General features: G+C 38.8%; 1 pseudogene; it reads right to left on the reverse strand.

The window, feature by feature from the left end:
• Positions 1-5,352: 5,352 nt before the first annotated feature.
• Positions 5,353-7,856, reverse strand: LOC129687563 (60S ribosomal protein L27a-like; annotated as a pseudogene).
• Positions 7,857-8,106: the final 250 nt, after the last annotated feature.

The raw sequence follows: 8,106 nt of genomic DNA on the forward strand, positions 1-8,106 counted from the left end.
AAAGTGTTCGGGTACTATGCTCCAGTAGGTTCATCCTACCTAGTGAATATTGTACCAGATCCATGGATGAGTAAGACTGTTAATGACAATTCTCCCCCGGTGGCTTGTGTGACATCCGGTGCTATAAGGAGAGCCAGCAGAAAGGACGTTTTCAGCCTGGTGGGCAACCAACAGCAATGTATTGTTTTGGGGGAGCTATAGGGACCTATGCAACAACACATAGATACTTTACACCTCGCAGATTTTCATATAATCTATGGCTTGTGTCTGGAGAGATGGCCTTGCCATTGAGAGCACTGGTTGCTCTTCCAGAGAACCTGGCCTTGTGTTCCAAACCTATCGCTCCAGTTCCAGGGGATCTGATGCTCTCTTCTGGCCTCTATGGGCACATGTAGTACACAGCCATACCTGCAGGCAAAATACTCCTACACAGAATAATCTATGGCTTTTAGAAACAATTTTACCTTCAAATTCCTTTGGGTTTTTATCTTATATTTTTGTTTAACTATCAGGTTATCAGATTTCCTTGTGACTTTTTCATACATCATTAGTTTTTACCTACTTTCTCTACTCACCTCCTTCTCCTACCTTCCCTATGTCAACCTTTCCTGCCCAACCCTCTCACTTTAAAAAGTCTTTTCTGCTCTTTCTACTTTCCTGGTTTAGACACACTTTTATTTTCATATAAAAATATACACACAAAAGAAAAAATGCAGTATTTATCTTTCTAAGCATGTATTATCTCAGTATTTTAGAATTCCATCTATTTTCTGCAAATATCACTTTTTCTTACAACAATAGAATTCCTTATATCCATGTATGGTTTTTCACTATCCATCATTTGATTGACATCTGGAATGGCTCCATGCCTTTGTTATTTTGACCAGAGCAAGCGATGAACTGCTGCTGGGCATGTATTGTTTAGTAGGATATCAAGTCCTTTGGGCATGTGCTCAGGAGCAGTAGGTAGAGCTGGATCATGTAAAAGTTGTACTGTTAGTTTCATTTTTGAGAAACCTCAACAATGATTTCCATAGAAGCTGTTCCAGTTCACACTCCACCAACAGTGTACATGTCCTCAGTGTACACACCCTTTCTTCACATCCTCACTGACATCTGTCGCCATTTGTTTTCTAGGTGACAGCCATTTTGTCTGGGATGAGACAGAACTTCAAAGTAGTTCACTTAAGACGTGTGTGTGTGTGTGTGTGTGTGTGTGTGTGTGTGTGTGTGTGTGAAGTGCCTGCAGTGACCTAAAGAGGGCGTTTGATCCCCTAGGTCTGGTGTTCATGGGGGGTTGTAAGCTGGGTGACATAGGTTCTGGGAACCAAACTGAAGTTCTGCAAGAGTAGCAAGTGCTCTGAACCACAGAGCCACCTCTCCAGGCCCCCTCAGTATAGTTGAATTTGCATTTCCCTGATAGCTAAAGACAACAAGCACATTTTAAGACATTTATTAACCATTTGTACTGAGAACCCTGTTTGGTTCCTTAGCCCATTTCTGGTTAGCTGATTTTCTTCCTGTTTCATATTTTGCATTATTTGTATGTTCTGTGTATTAATACTCTGTCAGAAGTAAAATATTTCCTCCCATTCTGTAGGACATCTGTCCAATGAACAGTCTTGATTGCTGTATAGAAGCTTGTGGTTAAATAATTGTCAATGCTTGTCAGTCGTTGGCTGTATTTCCTGGGCGATTACAGCCCTATTCTGAGAGTTTCTACCTGTCTATGTCTTGAAGTGGTCTCATTACTCATTGCTCTAGCAGTTTTTAGAATATCAGTTGTCTTCTATTAACATTGTTAATAAACTTGGGGTTTATTTTTTTAAGGGTGAGAGCTGAGAATCTACTTTTATTCTTCTACATGTAGATGTCAGTTTTCCCAGCACCATTTGTTTAAGGTGCTGGCTTTTCTCACATGCATATTTATGTTCAAAAAAAAAAAAAATCAGGCAGCTGAAGCTGCCCAGCCTTACACTTGGGACCTCTATTCTATTCCACTGATCTACATACCTGTTTTAGTGTTAGTATCATGCTGTTTTTCTTACTATTGCACTGTAGAATGACATTAAATGATGCATGGTGATACAATATTCCTTTTGTTCGGGTTTTTTCCTATCATTGGTTTTGTTGTTGTTTGTCTTTTGGTTTTGGGGTGTGTGTGTGTGTTTGTGATTACCATGTGAATTTTAAGGTTATTTTTCTGTTTCTGTAAACATTGGGAATTTCACAGAATCTGTAGACCAGTTTTTCTAAGATCTTTCTGAGTAATTATTCCTCCCATGAACATGGGAGGTCTTTCCATCTTCTGGTGTCTTTATCAGTTTCCTTCCTTAGTATCTTAAAGTTGTCAATATAGAAGTCTTTAACTTCCTTCTTTAGGTTTATTCCAAAGTACTTTTTGAGGCTACTGTGAATGAGATTGTTTTCCCTGATTTCCTTCTCAAGTGTATTTCTGGGCAAACAGGAAAACTACAGATTTTTGTGTGCTCTTTTTATAGCCTGCCACACTGATGAAAATATTTACTAGCTCTAAGAATTTAACTAGTGCTGTTTTAGGGAGTGTTGTGTATAAAGTCATATCATATAGAAATAAAGATATTATGTTTTGTCCTATTTGTATCCCTTTTATTTCTGTCTCTTGCTTTATTGTTCTAGCTAAGACTTCAAGCCCTATATTGAATAGAAGCAGAGAGAATGCATGCACTTGTCTTATTCCTTATGTAATGAAAATGCTCTCTGTTTCTCTACTTAGCATGATACTGACTATAGGCTTGTCATATATAACTTTTATTATGTTTAGATACATGCCCTTCATTCATACCATTTCAGAATTTGTATCATGAAGACATGTTGGATTCCGTTAAAGCCTTTTCAACATCTATTTAATTTCAGTCCTTGAGTCTATTTGTATGATGTCTGTAGTAACTTGCCTCCGTTAAACCATTCCTAAAGACACAGAATGAAACCAGCCTGATCATGAATAATGATGTTTTGACATGTTTACAAGATATGGAGATTTTTTTAAAAAATTTTATCCATTAGAGTATTTCATACAATGTGTTTTATTAAATTCAAACTCCTCCCAGACCCATTCTTACCTTCTTTACACATAAAAATTTGTGTTATTTTTTCTTTAAGTTTAACAAGTCCAATTTGTAGACTACCCACATGCTTGGATGTGTGGCCATAGACTTAAATGGGATTGAACTCCCAGGGCCATGTCCTTAAAGACTCTCTCCCAGACACTATCAGTGCCAGTAGCTCCTCAGCTGGGGACTTCATGCCCACCTTCCCTCTCCACACAGGGACTTTGTCTGGCTAGAGCTATTGCAAGTCTTGTGCATGCCGTCTGAAAGATTCAAAGCTAACATTCAACATTTTCTTTCATATGTTGGTTCATATGTAAAAATTTCCTGCTGAGGCCAGGAAACACTGTTTTCTTGTTGTCCATTTCCTCCAGATTTTATACTATTTGTATGCCCTCTTCTGCAAGGATCCCTGACACCTGGGAAGAGAGTTGTCATGAAGATGTTCCATGCTCCCTAATTCTCCACATGTTGACCAACTGTAATTTTATGTGCTAATAACCATCTACAGAAAAAAGAAGCTTCTCTGGCCAGGGTTGAGCAATACTAATCTGAGGAATATAAATCATGAGGAGTTAATTTAATACTATGTGCATTTAGCAGAATAATAGGGAGTTTTCCCCTAGGGCCTGTGACCTGTCCAGCTTTAGGTTCTTGATCCCAATAAAGATGGAGGCCAAATATGGGTTTCATCTTGTGGAGTTGGGCTCAGTTCAAATCAGAAAGTTCTTAATTACCCTGTGATGTCCAAACTATTACACCAGTAGGCATGTCTTTCCATGCCATTTATTATTGTAACTCTCAGGGTTCAAAGCAGGGTAAGACTGATGATTTTTTTTTTTCTGTAGGATGCGTATAATCTTCTAGCACTATGAAAACTAGCCAGTAGAGATGAAGTTTCCACATTAGTACTAAACTGATTTCTCCTTGTTCTTTGATTCAAGTATATTGTGTCTTCAGCATTCATGTCTACTGTTAAGTTCGGGAGGGAAACCAAGAGCATTGAAAATAATCTGTAAGGCTTAGGGTCTACAGGACCCCACTGGCCAACAACCACAAAGGAGGTAATGCATTCCTAGCACTGGACCCTTAATTCACCTGTAGTAGAACCAGTATGACCCATTATAGAGTGACCCCTTTAAACTATTTCTAAATATGTGTGTGTACATATTGTAGGAAGCATTTATAGAAGCAGGTTTTAATGTGACTTTTTTTGGAAAAGCTTTTTTAGTATTATTCATCTCTCCCAGTTTCCCTCTTGAACACTGTTCTCACATCCCCCACCCCACTGAATCCCCCCCTCATTCATTATTCTCCCTAACCCCCGGATACTACCATGCCCTATCCCCACCCTTACTTAAAAGTCTCATTGTTCCTCATTAGAGCCTTGCTAATTTTTTGACTTCTATGGGTACTCAAAATGAAATGTACATCTCTGAAGATTCAAAGCCGACATTCACAAATGAAAGAAAATACGATTGTTTGGGGTTTTTTTTTTTTGTTTGTTTGTTTGTTTGTTTTTTGTTTTTTTTTCTGGGTCTAAGCTTTCTCACTCAGAATGGTTGTTTTCAGCTCCATCCATTTACCTATGTTCTTTGGGAGAAGAAAATGTAAAAGTAAAGGGTAGGGGTACAGGGACAGCAGGTTGGTTCAGTGGTTAAGAGCACCCACCACCAAGCCTGATGACCCGAGTTCAGTTCCCAAGGCCTGTATGATGAAAGGAGAAAACTGACTTCTACAAGTTTTCTTCTGACCTTAGTCACCCAGAGAGAAGAATACGATCTACCGTAACAACAACACTAAGTCAAGCCAGATATAGAAATATAATAAAGATCAATTAAAGACACTCACTGTAGCACCCACAGAAGAATCAATAAAGAAAAATATGAACGTAAAGTAGATAAAGATAAGAATAATAATAAAAATAAATTAAACAATACTAAAAATACAGTAAGTAGGGGGAAATGGGGTAAAAATAGTCAAAAAAGTGACAAAGTAATGAAGAAAACCAGGCCATGCCACACTTGGTGCTTTCAGATCCCACCAAACACTCAGCCGTCCCTAAACAATGAGAATTTTAAAATCAGGGATGTCATGGACCTATAATCAGTCCCTAGTTCTTCTCCCCTGGCTGCATTAGGGAGGCGGGCCCAGAGGCCAGACCACGTGCTGGTCATGCAGGCATTAATAATTTTACTACCTCATTATTTTCCCTTTATTAACTTGCCACCTGTACTTTTTTTTTTTTTTCTCTCGTGGAAACTGTTAGCATTTAATTAACCTCCCTGGCTGGCTTTATGCCACCAGGACACAAGCACCTCCCACACCCTTAATCTTCTCTTCAGCAATTCTGCTGAAGAATTTGGCCTTCACGATGACAGGCTGCTTAGGGATCTTGCCCTTCCCCAGAACTTTGTAGTAGCCCAATCGCACAACATCAGTGATGGGAGCAGCCCCAGTCTTGTTTTTTGCAGCATTGACCCGTGTCTGCTCACTGACCAGTGTCCACAGTTTACCCAGGTTGACGGTTGGGCAGAAGCTCTGATTCCTCTTTAAGTGGTAATGTCTCATACCAACTTTCCCAAAGTAACCTGGATGATACTTGTCGAAGTTGATCCTGTGGTGATGCATGCCTCCAGCATTCCCATGGCCTCCTGGGTGTTTGCGGTGCTTACCTGGCCCTGGAGCTTCCGCGTCTTCCTCAATCTGGACGCATGGCATGGCGGCAGCAGAAAGGAAAGAGGAAGGAACGCGCAAATTCTCGCGAGGTAGCAGGCCACCTGTCCTTTTACAGCACTCTTTTCATGGTTACATCACAATATTCACCCCTGATTCCTATTCCCCAAAACCAGAATAGTCCTTACCACTTCTTCAATAATGCCTAACTACAAGCACTGAACTCTATCTACTCTATCCATCTCAAGGGTTATGGCTGCCTCGTGTTTTCATGAGACATTATCTTTGCTTTATACAATCAATGCTGATGGAATTATCAGTATGTTTACCTGTTCTGTGGCCCAGTGCTCACCGTGGTTCACATTGTGGTCAGTATTAACAGATGGTTTGGTAATCCTTTCAAAGAACCCACTGTTTTGGTTTGTTAACATGCTTTCTTTTTGTCATCACTTTTTATATTTAGTTTATTGTTATTTAAGTTTATTGAGCCAACATTTTGCCTCATTAAATAGTTAAGTTTTTTTCCCTACTCTCTAAGCTCCCTCAGCACTGTCTTCAGTGCTACAAATTCTCATAGGTGGCATTTACATCTCACTGCAGTTGTAGTATCAAAATTTTATTACTATTGCTTTTTAATGCAAGGATTATTTATAAGGGAATTAAAAAATCCCCAAACATATGACAATGTCTTTTTTTATTTTCACATAAAATGTTAAAGGCCATATTATACTCATCCTTTGATACCTCAAGACTTTCTTGCTCCATAGAGTAGCCATAATTTTAAATGATCTCCTTTTCCCTGTCACTTTGACGTTGGTCTGAAATTCACTTTGTAACCAAGGCTGACCTCAAACTCATAGCAATTCTACTGCCTCTGCTTCATGAGGGCTGGGCTGTATGTTTGCACTACTGTGCTTGGCTTATCTTAACTGTTCCATGTCTGTATGGGAGTGGTTCATATTATAGAATCCAAAGAAATAGATCTTTATTTCCATAAGTTATTAAATTTTGTTATGTAACTATGTGCCTTCTTTACTTTTCATTTGATCTTTCAAAAGTGGTACATTTAAATTGCTTGCTGAAATAATAGAGACACTATTAGTTTCCCTATATGGTTTTATTGTGATTTGTGGTTATGCAGTTTATAGTAGGTAAGAATTAATAGGAACATCTAAGAACAGGAGACATATGGAACTTAATTGATATACTCATAGGAGAACTTCACCACATTACATTATGATTAAAGTGACAAGACAGTAGAACAAAGAAACAATATGAAAAGCTGTAGAAGGAAAATGTCAACTTGTGAGCAAAGGCCAAACCATCAGAATAATTTCAAACAACCTGGGCAAAAGTAACAGCTAGGAAAATAGGGAGTAGCATACTTCAAGCCTTGGGAGTAAACGGTTATTAGCCAAAATTAATATAATCAGCAAAGTTATCTTTTAAAGTTGGTGAGGAAATAACATTTGCAAGATAAGTACAAACTTAGCAATTTATGCATACTAAATTATGAGCACTGCAGGCAATGCCTGAAGAAATTCTAGACAAAGAAAAAGAAAGAGTCACAAACACAAGAGGTCAGGAAAGAAGTTGAGAGACTGAAAGAGAAAATAAGAACTAGGAAAAAATCAGACATGTCCAATTCAGTGAACTAGTAAATTGAGAAGTTGAAAAAGTTTTTTAAAAGAGAAAGAGAGATTTCTCAATATTTAAACAAACCAGAAAAATAACTCCTAAAATTATACCAATCAGCAAAATTTTCAGTGAATGGCTATAGACTAAAAAAGGTTTCCTCTGATGCCCATGCTCCAGTGAGTGGCGCTGCGCCCATGTGCACACAAGAAGGACAAATCACATTCCGTGGGTTAGAAAGAGAGGACATGGCATTGAAAGACATGGTGGGGCAATTGGGAAGGGGATCAGTGAGAAATGGATCGGATCAGACTACAGTGTACACATGTATGAAATGTCAAAGGAAGATGTAAAAAGGCTTTTTAAGGAAGAATTAACTTCCAGAATGTCTTAGCATACCAAATACAGGCTTGCACTATGACATCTTCATTCATGTATACCACTGTACTTTCTCATGTTCGCCCCAACTCTGAGACCCCCACAACTACTTCCAGTGGTCACTTCCTGCCTCCACGGAGCTCTCTTCTGCTTGATTCTGCATGTAATAAAAAGCATGTCTCTCTCCCCACTACTACCCACTATTATCTCTGGATCCCTCATCATCCCCCTCCCTTTATGATCTTGCCTTCTGCCTGTGAAGTGTCATTTTTAATCTAGGTCATGGATATGAAAGAAGACATAGGATGTTTGTCTTCCTGAGCCTGAC

The sequence above is a fragment of the Psammomys obesus genome, unplaced genomic scaffold (assembly GCF_907164565.1).
Source record: "Psammomys obesus unplaced genomic scaffold, mPsaObe1.curated_primary_1811, whole genome shotgun sequence".
In the NCBI taxonomy this organism is placed as follows: Eukaryota; Metazoa; Chordata; class Mammalia; order Rodentia; family Muridae; genus Psammomys; species Psammomys obesus.